This window comes from Lonchura striata, chromosome 7 (assembly GCF_050655825.1).
Source record: "Lonchura striata isolate lonStrDom1 chromosome 7, ASM5065582v1, whole genome shotgun sequence".
Classification (NCBI taxonomy): domain Eukaryota; kingdom Metazoa; phylum Chordata; class Aves; order Passeriformes; family Estrildidae; genus Lonchura; species Lonchura striata.
Genome location: NC_140709.1, coordinates 11,915,460 through 11,935,539, shown reverse-complemented (window position 1 = coordinate 11,935,539; position 20,080 = coordinate 11,915,460). Strand labels below are relative to the sequence as shown.

At 44.3% G+C, this 20,080-nt stretch overlaps 1 long non-coding RNA gene across 3 annotated transcripts in view; it reads right to left on the bottom strand.

Annotated features, from left to right (window-relative positions):
* LOC146766885 (uncharacterized) overlaps positions 1–20,080 on the bottom strand; it is a 48,352-nt gene that overhangs the window by 5,492 nt on the left and 22,780 nt on the right. For all 3 annotated transcript variants that reach the window (XR_014956708.1, XR_014956709.1, XR_014956707.1), the window contains exon 3: positions 233–326. This is a non-coding gene — a long non-coding RNA (uncharacterized LOC146766885). The remainder of the gene's footprint in view (positions 1–232; positions 327–20,080) is intronic.

Sequence of the window (20,080 nt, the reverse complement as noted above, 5' to 3'; positions counted from 1 at the left end):
CAGTGAGCTCAGCACCTGCTGCACATGTCACCAAACAACTGCCTGCAGTGCACCAGCTAAGCCTCTGCATGAGAAAATGACCACAAGGCAAGGTCATTTCCAGGTCCCACCTGCCATCTGTGCTGAGAGCTGTTTCTACTGTCACAGGAGGTGACCTAGTTTCAGGCAGCAGGTCCCAGAGATGTTACCCTGCATCCCCCACCATGCCCTCCTGTCCCTGGGACCAGCACACCTGCACTGCTCTGACCAACGGCCTCGTGGTGTGGGTCTTGCAGAGAGTCCATGGTGACCCAGAAAATCCTCCAGCTGATGAGAAGGCAAGTTTTCTGGATGAAAAAAAAAAAAAATTAAATGCTGCTTTAGATCTGTATCACAGAACTGCAGAGACATGGCTCCAGAGGTCCCTGACTTGCTTCATCCCTGATGTGCTTGTGCATGTCTGCCTGATGCTCTGGCTCATGGGGATGGATCTCCAGCACTGGAGGTGAACAGCTTGTTATTTCATCTAAGGCACTCCCCTTAGGAATTTGTTAACTCTTCTCACTTGTGTGTGATCCTGCCCTGCCCAAAGGTGATGGGCAGAGGTGGAAACCTTCATGGGCACAGCAGCCTCATGGATCTCATGGGCATCTCCCAGGATGTCCATCTGACACCTGATCCACAACAAGGAGGGTCACCTCCATGTGGGTTGTACTGGGCTAGAGCCTTCAGCAGCAGTTAAAACTGCCCATTCTGAATAAAACATGGGGCTCAGCTCCCTCGTGTCCCCCCACACTGGGTAAAGCAGCAGCAGTGCCACAGGGACCTGTGCTACAACACCATTCTGCACCTGCACCCAGGCCCAGCTCCATCCCCACTGCAGATGTCAGGACATCAGTTCCTGCTTTAAAATCAGCTCCTTCCCATGGCCTTTGGAGATATTTGCTGGAGGGAAGGCTACCTTTGAACAGATTTCTGCCTAGGTTTCACTTCATTAATCAAAACATTTCTTGACACAAAGCACTGAGGACTTGCTGGGGCTGCAAGGCCAGAGAGTGAGGTCATGTTGAGTGGATACAAGGGGTTGCCCAGCATAATTCCCATAGACACACAGCCTTGAGGAACATGTTAAGCTTTCGGCCTGATTTGCAGACTTTAAAAAAATTAACAGGTAATTTTGGAGCAACAACAAAAATTACTTTTCCAATACCAGCTGGTGTTACTACCCAAAAGACAACTAACTTTGCACCAAGAAAAAGAGAGCAACATCACAGCTCAATGTCCTCAAAAGGTGACAGAGCTATAGAGAGACTATCTGGATTTCTTCCATGTTGGTGGGGCTAGCCCAGAGTTACTCAGGAGACAAGCCCTGCTGTTTGGCTAACTAACCAGCCAGCTAACTGGCCTGATGAATCTGAGGGTGGGATGGGAGAAAGCCTCATCATTAAATCTCTGTGCATGAGATAGCTGTAACAGCCTTTCCTCTCCCTGACTCTCTGGCCCAACAGTTTTGGCATTTGTTCAGCATTTGAGTAGGTGAAGCCAAGTCTAAACACTTGACAGACTCCAGTGCAGTGCTGCTCCTCAAAGTCCAATTGCCCAAAAGACAACTCTCACGTTCCTCAAGTTTCTGAGCAGCTTTGTGTCTGGGGTTTTCTCAAAACCCTCTAAAGCTCCGACAGGATTAGTGCTTGGCTTAAGTTCTGGCAGAATTGACAGAGGCTTTAGGAGCTGGAAAGATTTTAGGGCTTTGTCCTTGGCCTCTCAGCAGAGGCCAGAACCTTTATATTCAGGTCACCTTCCAGCCACAGAGTTGCTGAGGGTGCTCTTTAGTAAAAGCCTGCAGAGAGAGGAGAGGAGCAATGTGCAGATGTTATCCTCAACATCTGGAGCAGCTGAGATAAAAATACAGCTGTGGAGGGAGGCAAGCTTTTGAAGTACAGGGGAAAGCAGAAAACATTGGCTAGGGGAGTGGCAGGCTACAGTCTGGTATGAATGTCTTTTGCTCAGGTGGCTCTCAACAAAAAGGTGTAGTAATTTCCATTAGTTGTCCAAAGACATTTGTCATAGCTGTTCAGCACATTGCTTTTTTGCTGCTTGCAAAAGGGAGTGTCCTTTCTGTGGTAACTGAGTAGTTCCACATAGTTTTTAGGGGTCTTTTCATCCTGACAAAGCTCTCTCAAGATTAGGGGGAGTTAGCCCCATTTTAGTAATAGCAAACAGAGACAGAGAGAGCTCAAGTGTCTAAAGGGTTTTTAGCACTGGCAGAGAGGAAATTACCCAGCATCAGTGGAAAAGGTGCATGGATAGCCCTCTATATTTTAATAAGTCTTAATAACTCTAAAATCTGGACCAGAGCATGGAGAGGGGTAATTTTAAAATGTATGTTTGTAATCTTTTCAACATTATCTTTCCAAGTTATGAATAATAAAGACTGGGAATTAAACAGACTCCTGACATTTTCCACTATTTAACAGGGAAGTGATCTGAAAATCTGGTGGGAGAAGGGCTTGTAAAAAAATTAAATTCAAGAAAAAATAAATCCATTAACATTTTCCACTTCACAGTCACAAAAACTTTTGGCCTTTTCTCAGAGGAAAACAATCTCGCATTATTCCCAAATTATCACTCCCATCACCCTGAAAACCATGGGATTTGTTTATTTGACTAAAAACTACAAGATTGCACACTGGGGGAGAAGAAGGTCTGGTTCCATGCTCTACACCAGTCCCTGCCACCAGCTGTCCCCCTTTTGAGGCCATACATGGAGAAAAAAAAAAAAAAATTAAAAAAAAGACACTGCATCTCTGGGTCCCAAGAAGATTCTCAGGGCAGCAATTAGCCATCTGCAGGTTCTGAGAATGCCCCGGACCCCCGTACCTCCAGCCTTCGCAGAGCAACGAAGTGCTGATTGCACCAGAAGCTGCCATGGGGCTGGGAAAGATCTTGGCGGGCTGGGAGCAAGACTTGGGCTTTCCCTTCCAGCTGAATCAGACCTAAAACTTGTCCGCCTGGTGCAGAATAAAAGAACCTTGGCTCACGATTGCTTAAGCCCCTTGCGGCGAGCCGGCAAGGCCGATCCGTGCGGCAGGGAGCAAAGCCCCGCAGCCGCGGCTCGGGATGCGCCAGCGACAGCAGATGGAGCTGCGCGACCGCGAGTGGGACCGCAGCGCTCCGCTGCCAGAGCGGGGCTGCCAAGTGTCCGCTCTAGGCGGCCTTCTGGAGGCCTCCTTCCTTGTCACAAAGAAAGGGAAACGTTTGTTTCTAAACGAGGTTGGGAGAGAGCAGAGCCTGTTGGCTTTTGCAGAAAAGACGGATGCTCAGAGGTCGGGATGTGGTGTTTGGCTCCCGGCCCCACTGCCACCACAGATTTCATCTGCAGCCTTGCCTGCATCTCTCAGCGAAACACCATTTTCCAGGGAACTCAGGTAATTGCCAAGCAGATGGACTGTGGAGCATCCCAGCTCCTGCTCCTCCACTTCCCCTGGCAGCCCCCAGGATACCCACCATCCTAACAGCTCCTGCAAAAGCTTTCAAAGGTCAGAAATGTCCTTCTGCTTGTAACCAAAAGGCAGAGCCACAGCTTACCCAGGGAATTTAGGGATTACTGGGGGCTGCTCCCCGGGGCATAATTAGAGTTTGCCACTGAGCCTCCTGAACAAAGAGCTCTGGTGCTGGCCCCAGTGGGTGTTCCCAGATGTGTTTCTTTAGACACTTGCTTTGGTAGGCTATAAAACTCCCTTACAAAGTACATGATTACAGTTAAGTGAGGCTTTATAAATGTGGAGTGCTCTTTGATGGCATTTGGCACACAGGAAAGAATTTTAAAAAATGAATGATGCCAGTGTGCCAGGGCCAGCAAGGCCAGGCTGACCTTGCAACAGATTCATTTATCTTCCCCACTACATGCTCAATACACCAGCACTCCAGGTTGTGAGAAATTTTATAGAAGAATAAAGCAATAACTGAAGTGTAATAAGCTCACATACAGCCCTCCTTAGCTTAATTTTTAACTGTGAGAGTGACAATCAACCAGCCAAATAAAACATCTCTGAGGGGGTGGGTGGATTTGACATCCTCCACCGATCAGATCCATGTCCTCCTGTGGGATTTTCCAGGGGTGGCAAACTCAGTTTCTGGGGGAGGCCTGGCTGGCACCCCAGTATCTGACATGGGTGTAAATGAAACATTTTTAAAAGAAGCCCATTTAAGGATAAGCTGTTAGATTTAACTCACTGCTTCTGCAACAACTGCAGTGCAGTTACGTGTACACTATGCTGAGCTCTCACACCAGCCTAAGAGCCTCAGCACAGGGCTGGGTCCCAGCCTGAGCTATCACAGCAGCCCTGCACACTCTGGCAAGCTTGGATGAAGCTGTTCTTCAGGCCAGGCCCAGGCCATCCCAATTATCATCTAATTTATGGGCTCAGGACAGTCGAAATGGGAGAAGGTTTTTTGCTCTAGGCACATGTGAGCCAACATATGATTGCAATGGCTCCTTCTCACATTCACATCTCTGGAGTGCTTCTGCCACACAGGAACAGTAGGGAACTGGCTGTTTTCTCCATGAGCATAACCACAGCCTAACATTGCACGAAACACGTAGGAACAAAAATAAAAGCGTGTTCTAACCATGTTGCAGCTATTGTTCTTCCACAGGATTTTCATCTCGTGGCAATTTCTGAGGGAGTTGAAGCCTTTGTGGTTTCTTGCATTTAGGGGGAAAAGAAGATCAAAGCACAACACCCTCTGAGATCTGGCCTGGGCAACACTGTCCCCAGATGACTCGGTGTCGTGTGACATTGTATCCTGCAAAACAGGCTTTAACAAGGCAAGGCACACAAGCGGCTCGGTGCTGGCTGCCCCACCGTGGGGATGAGCAGCAGGACAAGGTGCGTGGAGGCACCTGAGCCCTCCATGGGGTGTGGCAGAAGGGACAGCTGTGTGCAGAGTGAGGACAGCACAATGTCCTGAAAAACCCATCCTTTGAGACTTCTACCCTGCTGCGTCCCAGTGCCATCTACCCTGGACAGGCAATTCCTTCACACCCCAGGTCAAGTCCCACTCACTAAAAAAGAGAGATTTTTAAGTTTCTTGAAGGAAAACAGCCTGGAAAGTTGTGGGCTCTTAAGGTGGATATCTCACTGTGCCTTGCCCATCTCCACAAGCTGTAGGCATCTGGTCCCTGCACTTCTAGCACGCTTCCCTGCAAGGTCCCAAGCAATCTGACCCAAAATCAGCACTCATTATAGGAGGGAGTTGAACCAGAGACCTCCCGAGGTCCTTCCAGCCTCATTTACTCTGCGATGCTACTTGTGTGTGCCACGGGAGGTCATCCCAGGCCACCACAACCTCTTCCTATGCGCTTGCCTTTAAGGCCACTTGGTGCTCCCAACCTTGACCCAGAGGCTCTGCAGGCAGATTTCTCCTGATATTTAGCTTATCCCTTCTTCCAGCTCAGCTGGTACAGATCACTGCCTGTGCTGGCACAGGATCTAGAAGAGCCATGCATCACAGCTGACTCAAGCCCAGCCTTCCAAGGATTTCTTCCACTTGAGCCAAACCAGAACAAACCCACATGCCCCAGAAACATTTTGCTACAATCAACCAAGATGATGCAGAAAATCCAGGGCTTAACTACTGAACCCCTGTTAAGTTTGCAAGGCTGAAGCCTGAGGGAACAGACATTAAAACCCTTCATACAGCAGCCTCAAGAGGCAAAGCAGAACTTTGAGCCTGGGAACTTTGATCACTCTGGTAAACAAGCAGACAGGGATTGGGAGACTGGAGAAGGACTCCTCTAACATCCTGGTCTGCCCATAAAATGAAAGAATAGGGTGTACTTTTAAGAACTCTGCATGTTTTATGACATTATTGTCTGTAAACCTTCCTAGTTTCCTTAGTAATCAGAAAACCAACGCCTTTAATAGAAAACGCAGTGTACTCGCCACAAGAGCAGAGAATGAAAATTGGTCTCCTATGCAAATAGTTCAATTATAATCAAGCACAAACACTGGAAAAGGTCAGGTTCCCAAAAGGATGTATGTTTACATTATAAATAAGGAACTGGGAAACAGGAACAGTATGATAGCTTTACTACATGGGAGCTCTGACTTGTAAAGGTAAACTGCAGTTTCACAAGGGGGCTCAAGGTGTGACAAACTCCCAGTGGTGGCACTATGCTGCCTTTTTTCTTTTTCTTGTGAAAAACTGCAAGAAGTCTTATTCTTTTCACAAAATCATGAGGCTGAATCTCAGAAAAGGTGGCAGGGTTTTTTATCTGGATTTGTCTTGGGTTTTTATTCTTAGTTGACCTAAAATTAGCACAAACAAGTCTGAAGAAAGCAGAATTTGTCACATAAATTCCTCACAGAAGGTAAAATAGTATCAAAGATGGGTCCACATCCTCAGGTACAAGGTGAAATCAGTTCCTTGTAACTATTTTTTAACTCCTTTTTGTCCTCAATCATGGTTTGTTAGTACAATCTGGCTTTAAGTCATTTGAGCTTTCTTGGAGTAACAAAATGAAAACCACTAAATATTTTACTATTTATAAGTAATCTGTTACAGGCAAATAATGGAGTCCTACTATAGCTTTGAATTAATGTATAACTTAAATAATGGCTATCCTAGTGCTGGTGTGCTGGTTTACATCCAGGAAGGCTTTAGGCAAAAGCAAGGCCTGATGGGGATGGTTGAGTACTACAATAGAAAGAAAGTCCTAACACAAGAAGGAAAGCAAGCCCAGTATAGAGAGTCACAAATGTAAGACAAGAAATACATAAAGAAATAAGAAAGCTTGCTATAAGCAAAGACAAAAATTTCCCTCTGTCACCTCCCAAGAGAAGCCTCAAGTTTCGAGGGCTGCAGGCTGAGCACAGAATGCAGCTCTCAACTCCCAGCTGCAGGAAGAGGTCAAGGCTGGAGATGATGACCACAAACACTGTGTAGGTGTAGAGCACCCATGTCAAGTACCATTAAAATGAGCTCAAGTGCCCAGCAGTGAGCCATGACTGCTCTGCCATCAGAGCACAGGAACAGCACTCTCCCAAGCCATCCACACGCACTCCAACACACCCACTTGGAGTGGGTGCTCCCAGACACAAAGCAGCACCCATATTCCTGCTGTCCCACCATCCATGCTCAGCTCCTCAAAAACCAGAGGTCTTTCAGGAATGTTGTATCTGTGACAACTTATCCTGAGAAAGGCAGCAAAACCCCTCCCATGGGACATGGAGGGCCCTGTCCAGCCTGCCCCTGCCCTACAGGTGGTATGTTGGCAGCTCTTTGGTGTTCAATGTGCTTTGAAAGCAAGACAGGTAGTGATTCTGCATGATTTTATCAGCATATTTTCAAACTGCATTATCAAAGCATTTTTCTACACACCATTTTACAGGTGGAAAAACTGAAAGAGAAACGTAGAATCTTCACTTTTTATATACTTCGCTTTTGATATACTAAGTTAGACATGTTCAGTGATTTTGGTGTTTCTTTCAGAAAAATCCATGTGAGGAAAAATTGTATCAAGTGACAGAAGCCATCATGAGTTGGGGCCTCTAACTCCTGAATCAACTCCCCTACCCCCAATTAATCAGCATAATCACCAAATTTCCAGCTCACTAAAATCACATTAAGCATTGCAAACTTTCATGAGCACTTCCAAAGCTGAATATAATTTCCACTTCCAAACAAACAGAACCAGATGTACAGTGCCTCCTGCCTAAGGCCAAGCTACCAACAACATTGTTCTTTTACTCCCCTCAACAGTTCAGGGTATTTTAAGCTTCAGGAGAGTTTTGCCCAGGTATATCCCTGTTCCCAAATGCATGTTCACCTTGTAGCTCAGAGTGACTGCAAAGGTAAAAGGACATAGATCCACATACCAACAAGGCTCTGAGCCTGCCTCCTCTCCCCACACACACTGCTGAGCTTCAGCTTTCCCTGGACAGGCAGGGACCAGCTGCATCAGGCACATTGGATCAGGCTGGTTCTTTGTCCAGATGCAAATGTCAGAAAGGGAGGGAGCACACACAGACCAAAACTAGCTTATTGGAAATGTAGGGCGGTGGGACAGATCTGTGAATGCAGGAAAACTCAAGCATTGAAAATATCCAGAAGAAGAAAAAGGTTTGCCTGGGGGGCTGAGTAGTAGAGTGTCTTTTCTCCTCAGAGTTTGAAGGAGAACAGTTAGACAGGGAAAAACAATATTGCTCCAGCTGAAAGAGGGATTAGGGACTGCTTCCAAGAGGAATGACCCACCAGTAAATTCAAAGAGATTCAGCAAGGATCACACAGCAGGACCTAGGTCACTTGGACGGTGACCTCAGATGGTCACTCAGTGATCTTTGAGGGTTCCATCCAATTCAGGATATTCTATGACTGACAGCAGTTGTTTACTATGGGCTCATATACACTTCAGCAGGGCTCTGCTTATTTCTCCTCCTCTCCCACACATTACCTAACACTGCTGTGCAGCATTTAGCAGCTGCCATCCCAGATCCCAGGAGGTGGCTGCACACCAGCAGGGTGAATATGTGCACTCAGCACATTAAATGCACACGTCTCTGTCTGTGCATTAACCACTGCTCCAGGCTGGCTGCAGAACAACATCTGTGTGACACTCGGTGCCAGTGCTGCACAACCATTTGAGTAGCTTGAATGAAGTAAAAGCACAGATGTTTTCCAAAATCCTTCAGGACGTTCTGACTGTTACCAACAGCTGGGCAGGCTTTCCCATGGTAACATCACAGCAGACAGTAATGCAGAAGTAAAGGAAGAGCTGAGGTCTGAGCTGAACTGCCAGCATTCCAGCAAGTAATGTAATTTCAGTAAGGAGCACAAATGCAGATGCTGTTTCTGAGCAGCGTAGAATCCTTCCCCACCAACTCTTTACTTGGAGCTTGAATTTTCTGCTATCTCTCCCATAATAAATGAAGTTATTTGTGTGATTTTTGCTACTGTATCAATAGCCTCATAAAGGGAAAAAAAAAAAAGGGGGCTGGCTTAGGTGCCTCTTGCACAAAGGTCTCTGTCTGACTGCAGTCACTTGATCTCCACATGTGGTGGGAGATCCACAGCATCCGCAGTCCATGGTGGGCCCTGTGCCACACAGAGCAGTGGGGTGCTGCAGCCAGGATCCCTCTGGGAAGCCCGGGGAGGGGATCCCTTTGCATGTGCATTATAGTCACAGGTGCTCACAGCAGCAAAGCCATCCTGCAAATGCTAATCTTGTGTTCTCACACCCTGCCTCTCCATCACTCAGACAAAGGCTTGCCAAGATCAGTGTGTTTGCTGAAATGAGCCAAGACCTCAAAAAAACTTCCCACCAGCCACACAATACCAGAGGACCAAAGTGACCCCTCTCAAAGAGGTCTTCAGCATTCTGAGAAATGCACGCTGTTTTACCACATCTTTTGAACAAGTTTGTTTCAAGAGGTGTGCAGAGGAAGGAGGGGCAGCTACTAATGGGGTTAGCTCTGTGCTTGAAGAGATGCAATTAAAGTGTGAAAGCCAAATTACATCACAGTGTCACATATTAACACAATATATTCAAAAGCTCTGAGGTTTTACCAATATAAAAAAAAAAAATGTACTTGTAGCAATACAAACTTGTCACATTACCACAGCTTCTTTCCAAATAAGAAAAAAAGCATCATAGCAAGTCAGTGCAGAAGAAAGCCTTTAGGTTGGATTTTGGGGTTTTTTGTAATTAATCCTGTCTTGCAAACAAACAAAAATAGGATTTATATGAGAACAACATCAGGGAACCCAGAGCTACACACTGCACCTGAAAGTCACTCTCTCTGCTTTTCTTTTCTCCTCTTCTTCAACTGCTGTTAAGATGCTGTATAGACAGCATCTTAATACAAATGCTCATGTATCATTAATACAAATTTTTAGTCTACATATCGAGCTAGAACCTCAGAGTACTCCATCACAGGCAGTGTTCTCACTGGAATTGGTGTTGTGGAAATGTGGAAGCACGAACTAGTTCCTGATCACATTAGAGGTAAAAGCTATCCAACATGAAAAGCTCTACAGGACTACCCCAGTCCCTATGGAGGGGAGTTAGAAATAACCTGTATTCTTTCTCTCTAGTCCATGAGAGCCACAGGCAGAGCACATAGGTCCAGCCAGCAGAGTTGCTTTTCTGGCCACACCACGTCTCTCTGAGGTTTGGTCCAAAGTGCTTCTACTCTCTGTTTTAATTGAGAAAACGCAGAGAGCGCCTCAGGCTCCGTTTGTACCAACCTGCAAAGCAATTCAGTTACAGTTTAACTTCTGCTTGAAAATGAGGTCAAGAGGTGAAGCCTACAAGTCAAGGAGAAGTCCTCCAGCAAGCATATAGTTATTGGGTGCACCACATAAAATCAGCTATGCCATCTCTAAGCACAACCTTATGATTCATCACGTGCACAAGCCTTTGCAATCTATTGAAGACAGCTATTGTCCCTGGAAATACCAGCTAAATTGGGGAAGAATGTGATGACTTCATTGTATTCATTAGGTGCTTTTTCCTACCAGATGTGGTAGTGGGCAGTGCAAATATTGACCCAAAAGAAGCCGAACTGGCACATCAAAGCTTGCAGAGATCTCTATGCCCTCAGCTCAAAGCCATCACTTGTTTTCATTCTGCCAGGGCTTTTGGAACTCTAAAAATCTCCTAAGGCATGCAAAATACAACTTTACAGATTGTGACATCCTCTCTCTATTCTCTACAAGCAGGGAAAGCCCTGTTGCCTCTCACAGGTCCCAGAACATGTCATTCATGCTGAAAAGCACAGAAGACCTCAGACCTTAGACAGAGAGGCACCTGCAGCTGGCTTGCTGAAGGGGAAAGACACTATGAGTGGCATTTGCTAAAGCAGGGCACTGTCCAGAGAAAAGCACAGTACCCACTACCCTGCAAGAGACCTGGGTACAAGTGAAGCAAGCAGATGTGGTGCTACTTCCACAGGACTCCATCCAGGAAGGGACATTTGCTGCCCTTGTTCAGCTGACAAGGGGACATCAAAAATGCTGAAGCAGTGAGTCAAGGCTTCATTTTTTATCTGATCTCACACTTCTGTCATATCACTCAGTATCTTAACACAATCTCAAGCTTTTCTTGGTAAACATTTCCACAGAGCAGCAGTGGTATGTGCTAACTCTTTCCATTTGCCCTTTGTATTTCTCAGGGTTGCAGGCGATTTCCCATTCAGCGATGCTGAAGAGGCTCCCCTGGGGATATCATCAAGCAGAGCATGATTTTCTCTCTCTCTCTCTTTCCCTGTGGTGATGGTTCTGCCCTGCCCTTCCCATCCCTCAGCCCAGTTAGACAAATCAGTCTCCAGTCCGTCCCTGCTCTGCCTCCCTTGCCCCCTGCACGTGACCTTCCAGCATTTACCATGATACAACAAAAGTGCATTTCTCCAGAAAAACTCTGCCTGACCCACACCTGCCCATGAATCCTTCTCAGAACCATCTTCCAAGCTGAAGGGATTTCAGTAGGCTTACAATATTCATGTGACCTTCACCCACAAGACTGTAGAATGAGCCAAAAATCCTTTGTATTTCTTGGGATCCATGGAAAAAGTGGGGATTTAAAAATTATCTCTAGATTTTTTACAAGATAATGCTGCATCTTTGAAGAACTATTGAGCTTGGGAATTAGCTGTCAATCTAAATAATATTTAACTGGAAGATTTCTCTCTCCACCCATCTCCAAACCTCTGGACAGATCTTCAGCTGATGTAAATTCATGTAGCTGTGCTCAGTTACTCCAGCTGAGAACCTGGCACGTCTTACAGTTCTTCCAATATTAAAAACACATTCTCTTTTTATGTAAGCACAAATTTTTATGTGATGTTCTTTGCACAATTTTGGTCTTTTTTTGGTGCAGCTCAGGGTCCCCCAAAGAGATGGGTAAGTAAAATGGTTGCAGCACTCAAGCTTTATTCAGTCCCTGGGTTCTCTGTTTCTTCTGATTCTTGTTTGCATCATTGTTTTAATGATGTGAAGGGCACATGAAAAAATCCATATATGGGAAAGGAACTGATGAAAGACCAAAAGCTGTTTACAGATGAAATGCAAAGTACTTAATGGAGTTAATACCAGCAGAGCCAAATAAGGCCAGTTGAGTTACACGGGTGCCATTCTTGAGTTGAGAAGCAGATTTTGTACATTTCTAAATCTTATGTGCCAGGTCACTGCACTGGAATATATTCACAACCATTGAGATAATGGTTATATGCTCATTTACATCAGAGGATGAGCTGGCCACTTATCTACATGAGGAAATGTATTCATCTCCCTGAGATTGCCCCACAAATTTATCTTTAGACTTGGGTCACATTAAATTGAATTTAAAAGTTCTGTGTCACTTTAATAACTGAGTTGCTCAAAGGATAAAATCCAAGCTCTAACAGTCTCTTGCAGCATCCCTGCCCTGTAGTCATGCAGGAATCTGAGGAAATTTTTCTTCCCCAGCTGTGAACCTCTCCATCAGAAGAATTTTCTCCTGATTTTCACTGCTTTTTACAGTATTTGATGGACATCCCATGAATACAAGGGCAGACTTGCTTGATGACTTCTGAATCTTGACTGAAGTACATCGCTGTTTTTCACCATGGTTGCTGAAACAGCTGCATGTTAACTACTACATAAATCTCCTATTTCCCCCAAACACAGACAGTTTGGAATCTTCTTCTGTGTGACTATAGCATTTTTCCTTCCCATCAGTCACACTAGATAACTTATTAAAAACAGTGCTTTTAATAAATCCCAGAAAGCTATGTATTTCCTGTACATGCCTGGCTAGTAGAAAAGGCTCCTTTTCAGCAGTGCAATATGCAAACTTTCCATCAGCTGCCAGGAAAACTATACCTGTACTCAAAGCGTCAGGAGTGAACTAACAGAAGAGCCTGTGCATATTTCCTTTACAAACCAACCTCCAGCTGCTTCAGAAAATTTACTAGGAATGGGATTTCTACGCATATTAAAGCCCACAGGATTCCTCCATCAGCATTAGAAAAAAATCTTATTGCAAAACCCCTCTCCATCTTGTCTTGTCTGCCTACAGAATGAGCTGGCTAAGAGACACTGCTTGCTTGGTTCGTCACAACATCTGGAAGTCATAGTGACACATCCAGGCAAGTGAGAGTTGGAGAGCAGCAAGTGATGGACAGAATGAGTGTGTCTGGCAGACTCTCTCCCAGACACCACAGTGCCATGAGGGGAGATTAAGGGAGTCCAACAGGGAAATGCAGGTGCAAGGAAAGGATAATGCAGGTACACTTGCCTTCACCATGTCAAAGGTCCTGATTTCAATTTGTGTTCAGAAGGAGAGATGAAAGTTCATATCAGTCAATATGCACATTTCTGTGCAGGAAGTTAAAGGAGATGTAGACAAATCCTGTTAGGAACAATAAGAGAGGTAATAACTACTAAGATTTATTTTTAATTCATTGACTGAGTTAAAGAGCAGTCCCCTCATCTGGCAGACTTTACTACCCTAGTAGTCATGGTTGCTGTGAAATTACTGGTGACAGCATCACACCTTGGAAGTAAAGCTCTGTTTGTGCATGGCATTTCTTCCATAAAGGATACCAACTGTCAGAATTTCTATATTTTCATAGTGCCTCTTTTCCCAGCTCAGCATCACACCATGTGAGATGCTCCAACTTAAGCTTCATCATAATGCATCACAGCACCAGCATGAACTGCAGTTCTCATGTGATGGTATCTATATTACATCTTATAGGTAATCTTTTTGCTCTTGCCTTACCCATCAACACTGTAAACCTGGTGTAGGAGGCTACTGCATTTGTCAGGGCTGATTTGTGCTTAATGAAGCCACGTTGGCTGTCACTAATCACCTCTTTAGTTTCCACATGCCTTAGCCTAGTTTCCTGGTGGATCTGCTCTATGCTCTTGCCAGGGACAGAGATGAAGCTCACTGGCCTGTAGTTCCTTGAGTCTTCCTTTTTTCATTTTCAAAAATTGGGGTTATATTTTCCCTTTTTCTGTCAGTGGGAACTTCGCCAAACTGCCACAACATCTCGAACAAGATGGACAGTGACTTATCCACTTCATCTACCAATTCCCCCAGAATATGCAGATATATCTAATCAGGTCCCAGGGACTTGTTCACCTTAAGTCACTAGAGTGAGGCACTAGATTGATTTTAGGGCATTTGTCTTTTTTCAAAATGTGCTTTGGGATTCAAGTTATTTATCAACAGCTTTTAGGGTACCGGGAAAAAAACTTGACTCAAGTGATGACAGGCAAATTTGGGATAAAGGACCAGATCTTGCCCCTGAAATGCTGTCTCTGAATTAGACTGGAGAGCAGCATTTGGATGGGGAAACAACCATCCCCTGTGAAGAATTTCCTTGGAAACTACACATTAAAGTGATTGATTTATGGTGCAAAGTTATTTCTCCATACAGCTGTGGTCACAGAAAAGCAAAGTACTTCATTTGTATAGGTCATACCAAAAGTTTATTATTGTTTATAAAGAGGCCACATCAGCTCCCAAAAGCGAGACAGGCAGCCTGTCTGCAGTGCAGACAAGTGTATGTCCGCTGATCCCATATTTTGCCAAGACCACTATGTTCTAGTTGGGAATAAGTTTAATTTTTCATACTCAAGGAGGATATGAAGGAGGGTATCTGGGCCCGTAGCATATGGCCCAAATTACAAACTGCAGAAATTTTAAAGGCGTATCTCCAGGGCAGTTACCCACGTCTAGTTATTACATTGAATTGAATTTAGGTTGCATTTAAGGGGCCCACCTGAAATGGAATGAGTCCAAGAAACTCAGCCTATATACTGAAATAGTCAAAGAGCAAGTACTGCATAAAATACAATAAATTCTTTCAGTCAGGTGGGCAACAGACTGATCTTGATTTGACCCAAACTGTTGTAGAGCTTTGTTGCAAACACTCTAGTTTGCAACATTGAAACACCATGCAGGTATTTAATTTGTCTTTACCCTTGGCTGTTATCATCCCTCTGGAGCTGGCTTAGGCCGAACCAGGTCAGTTGGTTCCAGTCTAACCTATCACAGGGAGAGGAAGAAGGAGGGACCACTTATTTGCACTGCTAAGCAAAGCCAGTCTTTCTATCACCATCTGCCCTGCTCTTTTGCTAGATGATTTTTTTTAAAGCATAGCTAGAAAAAAAAAATAAAAAAATACATACACCACTCAGCCTGCCTCCACTGCATAGCTGCCCTAATCAAAGGTTAAAAATGAACTCAGGCCAATGAGATGGAAATAGAGAATAAACATGCAGAAGCATCTGAGATTTACTACTCAGATAGGACTATTTTCCATAGGATTTGACTAAGAATTCCTGGCAGAGGAATGGAAGGCAAATCTGTCCTTTGAATGGAATGGGGATTTTCAGGTCTTTCTCTGGCTGAGTAAGTGCAAGCATATGCAGCTTTCTGTGGATTTGAGCAGATGTAAATACCATATTCAGCAGTAAAAGGTTCAACATAAGCTTGCTGCTTTCAGAGGTTCTGAGATTTAAACAAAGCCCATAAAGGCAGCAGAGGCCTTCCTTGACTCAAATGCCTGGTCCCAAAGCCTAGGGAAGCAGCATGTCATCTGAGTATGGATGATCTCATTCTGAGTATGAGAGCTTTCACTGAAATTCACTATGAAGTTTGCAAGAAATGTTGCAATAATTAGGGGCAAAATGTGCAAATTTCCTTTACTGCCCTTCATTCAGCTAAACAACTTCAGACCTGAGAAAACTCCAGTTCTGCCCCTCAGATCCTCAGGAGTTCTCTCTCAGCAGTCATAGACACTTGTATGTAGCTCCCAGTATAAGGCAAACCTATTTTTATGCAAGAACAGTTGTCATTAGGGCAGTAAGTCTTTCCCAGTCTGGAACATCACACATGCCTAATTGGCATGCCATGCAGACAGGACATCCTCAATACAACCCCATATAATTATGTCACTCCAGGCACCTGAGTGAAATCTCTGCAAGGTGTTGTCCTAAGAGACATGGATGCACCCATTGCCCCCAGACAGGTGTGGGTACCTCCAAAAACCCTGCCTGGCACAGACTGATCTCATTCCCACACACCTGCAAAGAGGAGAGGCATCCTTTCACTCAGCCAGCCACATGCACTATGGAAGATTTCTTGAAGCACAAGAGACCAAGTCCTCAACAGGTATTGACTGGTACTAATGGCATTACCAGTAACTGGTATTGGCTGGTGAGATCCAGTAACATCATCCATTTATCTCGCCAAGTTCAGTATATTCCTTGGGACTGCATCATGCTTGGCAATATCCTCCCTGCTCTATATGGGCTCTCAATCAGCACAACCCATGTTGGATGGAGGAGATTTCCAGCCAGAGCATTGTTAGGAGTTTGGGATTTGGAGGTGGCTCAGCAAGTAAAACATCCCACATGACCTCAGTTCACAGCAGTGGTCACAAGCAGAGCTGTGTACGCTGGCTGTGCCTGAGAAAATCCAGAACAAACAGCAAACAAGCCAGACCTTGCTGAGCTCAGCAAGGGGAGGCTGTGGCTCAGCCTTTCACAGTGCACTTACTATGTGGCCATCTTGGTGCATCAAGTAAAGAAAGGGTGAGAGGGGGAAACTTCTTGAGGAGGAATCTTCCACTTCTTACCTCCTTCCCTCAACATATCTAAATTCTTAATATGCTTGATCCTGTCAAATTGCTCAATGGGATAAAGAAACCTCCTATTTTCATAATACAATTGCATAACAGATTCACAATGTCATCCTAGAAGCCTTCAACATCTTAATTCTTATCAGTGCACCCAGATTTCTACTTAGGAACCGAAATATCATTGTGAATTTTATTCCAAATTGACTACTTATTTTCAGACCTGCTGTGTCAAACATGGAACTAAATGGCCCTTTGATCCTGCTTGCAGATGCCTTATCCCTCAACCAAGGTGGATCCATCCAGCTTCAGTGGGTCATGTAAGGAAAATCCCAGGCAGAAAATCTCATGTTCCCACATCTGGATTCCTGCACAAAGAAAAGCCCTCACCTGCAGAAAACTTAATTTGTTTTCTTCTGGAGGTATGTTTCCATCCAAGTGCCATGCAAACTGGGCTGAAGAGCAAGCTGCTGCACCTCCCATGCCCATCTGCCATCTTTTGCATACAAGTCCATCTCTTGCTCCTGTAGTTTTGCATCAAGCAAAGGTGAGGACAGAGGCAGAATTCTGCTTTTACCCCACCTCTGCACACACACAGCAAACTCCATGAATGCCATGAGCACACAGTCTCCTACCTTCTCCACCATCTTTTGACAGAATTTTAGGAATTGTTTAAATGCAAAACAACTACTTGATCTTAATACCAACAAACACAAGCAAGGATTATTTAAACCAGCATGGACATAAGACACCTACAACAAACACCACACCTTCACTAATTGTTTGGATATCCAGCTTCTGTTCAGGTCTCTGTCTTCAGAAACATCTTTGTATTGTTCTTTAGTGTGTTTACACTGAAATTAGGAGCTTTTGTCCTTATCAGTGTGCTGTGCTAAATAATCTTCTTTAACATTGGCTTTTTCTACAATTTTTTGTTTGTAACAGAAATTCAGTATTCACAGGCATTATGAAAACAAGAGTGAGTAAAATCAATTATCCAAGAAGCACTACAGCTACAAGCTACTATAAGGAAGCAATGGCCTGAACAATCTCTTTCAATTTTAGTGTAAATATTTAAATTTGCATGAGTAGTAGGTCATCATATACTTCACTCAGCAACACTTTGGGTGAAACTAGGGCAGGAAGAATATGGCCATAGACTCCTGAGGAATCTGTCAGCACCTATCCCATGTTCACCCCAAAATATTTATCTATCCATAATACCTACTTTCTACTAAGATTACAAGCTTTTGGATAGACAGAGATCACCCTTTTGTTCCGCCACAGTATTTTCTTTGCTCTCAGCCCAGCAGATCTTTCTGCATGGTTAGGAATCCTGACAGAAGGAAAAAACTCTTCAGTGTATGTCAAAGTATCTAATAAAGGAAGTCAGTTCCTGGTTGACAGAAGAGGAAAGCTGAGAAGGAGAGGTCATGCCTATCCTGGTTTGAATGAGGAGTTTAAGCAGTGCAGGCTCCCACCTGCTCTTCTGTGCTTAGCCCTAGAAAACCCAGCTGGCTTTGCCTGGGGGCACGATAAGCTGCTGTGTGTGCCTGGGTGGGTGAGATCATGCCTGACCTGGATGATGCCTCAGGCACAGGTCACTGGCTGCTTGTTCAGCAAAGGTGAATGGCCTCGAGGCACACATTGCCAGGCAGAGAGCTCAGACATGCCACAGAGCTTCTCAGAGCTGCGAGAGAGACTTCAGGTTCCAGGTTCTGTCTAAATCCTTCAGTTTTCCATTAAAACATCTCCCAGCTAATTTAGAGACATTTTCTTTTCAAGGTCTTGATATCCAATCTGAGAATAATGGTTCTTTAGCAGCAAAGAGGTGGGTTAGAGTATCCAGCACATGTGATAGTGACATTTTTATGAATGCCCTGAGTGCAAAGCAGGGAATGGGTGCTAAGAGGACAAGGATAACTTGCAGAAGGTCTCTAATTCTCTATAAATCCAACCCTCAAGATATGTGTACTCTGGAACAATGGGATTTAGAAGAACAACTAGGATTTACCAAAAGAGATTTTGCTTTTCCTTGTTTTGTAAAGATATCATGCCTAACAATATTGCATGTGCTACAGTAAGTGATGGCAAGAAACTGAGCCATAGTATAACATGTTCCAAGTGCTTAAAAAGGGCAAGGACATCTGAAAAAGGTAAAGTCTGATGTTTAAATACCAGAAATTATCACTTAGGTGTTCTGATAGGAATTCTAACATGACAGAGACAGTCAGAGTACTTGTTCCAGCTTCAAGCCATGTTCTTTAGATAAGTGTCTGCTGGATATGCTACAAAGAATTGCTCTAATCATAATGACTGTGGATTTTCTGTGCAGGCTTTGAAAGCATATAAAAAGTCAGATGTAGCCAGACTTCAGTCCCACCTGTGCTAGTGCACAGAAAAAGGCATCAGTGCTACTAAGAAACTAATGCTATGGCAAAGCAGGTATTTCACATAAGTCAGGTCCTGTTTCCTCGATATAAGGTGCTAGAAATGTGTCTACAATAATTAATGTCAGATGTGGTACAGGACTTGAAAGTTCATTTGGTGTGAACACCTTTTGTTCCTTGTATATGTCCTCTCCTAGGATGAATCACTCTGAACAAGAAGTTCTAATCACCCACCTCAAATCAGATATTCCTCACCTGGCTACAACCACATGCTAGCTCTTTCCCACACTGAATTCATTAAACTGCTAGTGATTCACCCACTACTGTAAGTGGTACAAGTCAAGGGTAGAGTTTGCTCTGACTCAATTTAATACCCAAGAAAATAAAAGAAGAAAATCCCAGGTTGGAAGGACAGTAATCAGGACAATATTAACTTAATTAGAACAAAACTAACTAAGTTTTACTGTAAGAAATTAGTCTTCTTGCTGCTTCACCAGTGTACCCTTCACTATTTCATCCACAAAGATGACAGCTTTTTATATAATTTTCCATTAATCTCAAAAGGATTGGGTTAAACAATCCAAAACTTAAAAAGCTTTTCCAAGCTATTTGACCTTCTGAAGTCTGCAAAGTCTGGTACCAAATACTTAGTCATTTACATTTCCAGCCAAAAGTAGAAGTGTAAAGACTCACACAGATGAAAAACAAAGGTGGGGAAGGGCATGTCTTGGTCACTGGAATTGATTACCCTGCTGACTGTACAGAGCTGCAGAAGTCACCAGCCAGTGTTCCTTCTCATGTGACAGTCAAAGCTGCACACTTGAAGGCATGGGTGCAACTACTACCAAAGGGCTTTTCCAATTGGTTTCTGCCCCAGCTCTTTTTTCATAAGACAGTGATGCCTTGTCAAGGCTGACCTAGAACAGAGGCTAGACAGAGTTAAGGAATAGAGTAGGGATTTATTAAAGGGCCTCAATGGATCCACCTTGGGCAGTACAAGAGCCCAGCCAGGGCTAAACCCAAAATGGTCACAAAATGGACATCCAGTCACAGGGTCCCTCACTTTTGTAAGTTCTG